The sequence below is a fragment of the Cicer arietinum genome, chromosome 5, assembly GCF_000331145.2.
Source record: "Cicer arietinum cultivar CDC Frontier isolate Library 1 chromosome 5, Cicar.CDCFrontier_v2.0, whole genome shotgun sequence".
NCBI lineage: Eukaryota > Viridiplantae > Streptophyta > Magnoliopsida > Fabales > Fabaceae > Cicer > Cicer arietinum.
Genome location: NC_021164.2, coordinates 11,414,835 through 11,419,108, shown reverse-complemented (window position 1 = coordinate 11,419,108; position 4,274 = coordinate 11,414,835). Strand labels below are relative to the sequence as shown.

Genomic DNA, 4,274 nt, shown 5'->3' with positions numbered 1-4,274 from the left:
CAATCGATTGCAACCAAACTTAACATGATTGAAATACACACAATAGATTGTCCAATCGATTGTGTTTGTCACAAGGTAAGTTATTTTTCAAATATTATCTAAGCAATCGATTTGCCAATCGATTACCCTGTAAATTGGATCCTCACTGTGACTTGATCAATCGATTTGCCAGTCGATTGGTTTCAATCAGTTTTTGATTTGTGATATGTACAATCGATTTGCCTGAAAACAGGTTGCCACTGACTTGTGCAATTTTCATTTCTAATTGTGCTAGTCGATTGCCTAATCGATTATACAATCACAAACAGTTATGTTTCCTTACACCCTTGTTATGAAATCGATTTCCCAATCGATTTACTCAGTCAATGATCAACTTTTGTTGATTTCTTGTGTTCCAAGCAATTTGTATCAAGTGTGTAGGATTGAATTGTTGTTCCTGAAATCTTGCTCAATTAAAAAGTTAGATTTATCATATGATGTATGAACATTGTATGTTTGTTAATTATGTCAAAATTAGGATTCAAGGACTAAAGTCCAACAAAATAAATATGTAGTTATTACTTTATTTGACAACTTTACAACTCAATTTTGTTATATGTTATTATTATTTTCGTTATTTAGTTCAACTACAAAACAAAGATAATAATAACGTATAATAAAACAGAGTTGTCAAATAAATATGTTATTATTAATTTATTTGACAATTGTATTTTATTATATGTTATTATTATAGTTTTATAAAACGAAGATAATAATAACTTGTAATAACTTTGATTTGTCAAATAAAGTAATAATTATATATTTATTTGACAACTCTATTTCATTAAATGATTTTACTATCTTCGTTATGCAGTCAAACTTTAAAATGAAGATAATAATAACATATAATAAAATAGAATTATCCAATAAATTAATAATTTCATATTTATTTGACAACTCTGTTTTATTATACGTTATTAATATCTTCGTTTTGTAGTTGTACTATATAACGAAAATAATAATAACATATAATCAAATTGAGTTTTAAAATTAATATGTAATTATTACTTTATTTGACAACTCTGTTTTATTATACGTTATTAATATCTTCGTTATGTAGTTGTAATAAATAACCAAAAAAATAATAACATATAATAAAATAGAATTATCCAATAAATTAATAATTTCATATTTATTTGACAACTCTGTTTTATTATACGTTATTAATATCTTCGTTATGTAGTTGTAATAAATAACCAAAAAAATAATAACATATAATAAAATAGAATTATCCAATAAATTAATAATTTCATATTTATTTGACAACTCTATTTTATTATATGATATTATTATCTTCTTTATGAAGTAAAACTATAAATCAAATATATTAATAACATTTAATAAAATAGAGTTGTCAAATAATGTAATAATTAAAAAACATTCTTCTCCAAAATTTATAATTGTGTTTCGGGTCATATTTTGAACATTTGCCATCATTTAGTCTAAAAATACGAAATTCGTTCCATTTTTTTCGGGTGGTACAAAAATTGCCTAGAAAGTCTAGGTGAAATCGGGGATTTTGTACCACCCGATTTCGGTCCATTTTAGTTAGGTGGTACGAAAATCGCCCAAAAAGTCCATATGAAATCGAGGATCGGGAGACCATTATAGCATTCTTCTCTAAAATTTATAATTGTGTTTCAGGTTCCGTGCCAGATTTCAAACACTAGCCATCATATGGTCCGAAAATACGATTTTCGTTCTATTTTTGTCGTGTGGTACAAAAATCGCCCTAAAAGACCAGACGAAATCGAGGAACAGAAAACTCTTATTATAGCATTCTACTCCTGAATTTATAACTGTGTTTCGGGTTCTGCGTATGATTTCAAAAATTGGCCATCGTCTGGTCCGTAAATTGGCCATCGATGGGTACGAAAATCGCCTGAAAAGTCCGGATCAAATCGAGGATCAAATGGCCCTTATAGAATTCTTCTTCTAAATTTATAACTGTGTTTCGGGTTCTGCGTCAGATTTCAAACACTAGCCATCGTCTTGTTCGAAAATACGAATTTTGGTTCATTTAATCGGGTGGTACGAAAATCGCTCGAAAAGTCCAAATGAAATCGAGGACCAGGAGACCATTATAACATTCTTCTCCAAAATTTATAACTGTGTTTCCGGTTCTGCGCCAGATATGAAACATTAGCCATCGTTTGGTCCGAAAAGACGATTTTTGGTCCTATTTTTGTCAAGTGGTACAAAAATTGCCTGAAAAGACCAGATGAAATTGAGGACCAAGAAACCCTTATACCATTCTTCTTCAAAATCTATAACTATGTTTTGGGTTCCGCATCAGAATTGAAACACTAGCCATCGGTCGATTTTTGTCGGGTGATAAAAAAATCGCCTGAAAAGTCTAGATGAAATCGAGGACCTGGAGACCCTTATAGCATTCTTCTCCTAAATTTGTAACTGTGTTTCGAGTTATGTGTCTTATATTTCAAACACTAAGTATTGTTTTGTCCGAAACTTCGGACTTTGGTTTATTTTGTCTGGTGGTACAAAAATTGCACAAAAAGTCCGGATGAAATCGAGTACATGGAGACCCTTATAGCATTCTTCTCCAAAATTTATAACTGTGTTTCGGGTTCTACACCAGATCCCAAACACTAGCCATCGTCTGGTCTGAAAATACTGATTTTGGTCCTTTTTTGTGGAGGGGTACGAAAATCTCTCGAAAAGTCCAGATGAAATCGAAGACCGAGAGTCCCTTATATCATTCTTCTTCTAATTTATAATTTTCTTTCGGGTTCCGCGTCATATTTCAAACACTATCCATTGCTTGTTCGAAAATACGGATTTCGTCCATTTTAGTCGGGTGGTACAAAAATCGCTTGAAAAGTCCCGATGAAATCGAGGACCGAGAGACCCTTATAGCATTCTTTTCTAAAATTTATAACTAGGTTTCAGGTTCTGCGCCAGATTTCAAACAATAGCCATCGTCTTGTACGAAAATACCCCGAAAAGTCTAGATGAAATCGGGTTCTGTGTAAGATTTCAGACACTATCCATTGCTTGTTCGAAAATACGAAATTCGATCCATTTTTGTCATGTGTACGAGAGACCCTTATAGCATTCTTCTCCAAGATTTGTAACTGTGTTTCGGGTTCCGTGTCAGATTCCGAACATAAACCATCGTTTTGTTCAAAAATACAGATTTTGGTCGATTTTAGTCTGATGGTACGAAAATTTAATTGAAGACACAAACACTAACCATTGTTTTAGTTGGGTGGTACGAAAATCGCCAGAAAAGTCTAGATGAAATCGAGGACCAAGAGACCTTTATAGCATTCTACTCCAAAATTTATAACTATTTTCCGGGCTCTGCCTCAGATTTTAAACACTAGCCATCGTCTGGTCTGAAAATACGAATTTCGGTTCATTTTTGTTAGGTGGTACGAAAATTGCCCAAAAAGTCCAAATGAAAATCGAGGACTGAGACACCCTTATATCATTCTTCTTCTAAATTTATACTGTAGAACAATGGAGTATTCCAAAACGACTAGAATGTAATAGAAACAAAGACAGGGGTAACGTGTTACCTACTCTTACTTAACAAGCGAACCTTTTCCTTCCCAATTTTTGAATTCGGAATGAATCAACTCTCCCCAAATAGGATTTGAACCTACGACCAATCGGTTAACAGCCGACCGCTCTACCACTGAGCTACTGAGGAACAACGACAAATTCTATTCGATTTCGACAAAATACCCATACCTAAGTTTCATAGCTCTCGTTCCACTAGGCCGATCATGATTGATTTTCCTACCCCCAAGGGCCTTCCCCTTTTAGCCAGTTGTGGGCGAGGAGGGATTCGAACCCCCGACACCGTGGTTCGTAGCCACGTGCTCTAATCCTCTGAGCTACAGGCCGTTTCAGGTTACGCGTCAAATTTCAAACACTAGCCATAATCTTGTTCGAAAATACTAATTTAGGTACATTTTAGTTAGGTGGTATGAAAATCACCCGAAAAGTCCAGATGAAATCAAGAACCCGGAGACCCGTATGGCATTCTTCTCCATAAATTATAACTGTGTTTCGTGCCAGATTTCGAATGGAGGATTAGAAGACCCTTATATCATTCTTCTCCATCATCTGGTACGAAAATTCAGATTTTGACATATTTTTGTCGATCGGTACGAACATTGACCTAAAAGTATAGATGAAATTAGGTTATGCGTCAGATTTCAAGCACTAGCCATCGTCTGATCCGAAAGTACGGATTTCGGTCCATT

The 4,274-nt window shown here is 33.7% G+C and overlaps 1 non-coding gene across 1 annotated transcript; it reads right to left on the bottom strand.

The window, feature by feature from the left end:
* Window positions 1–3,643: 3,643 nt before the first annotated feature.
* On the bottom strand, window positions 3,644–3,715 carry TRNAN-GUU (transfer RNA asparagine (anticodon GUU)). The gene has a single exon. It is a non-coding gene; the product is annotated as a tRNA-Asn (tRNA).
* Window positions 3,716–4,274: the final 559 nt, after the last annotated feature.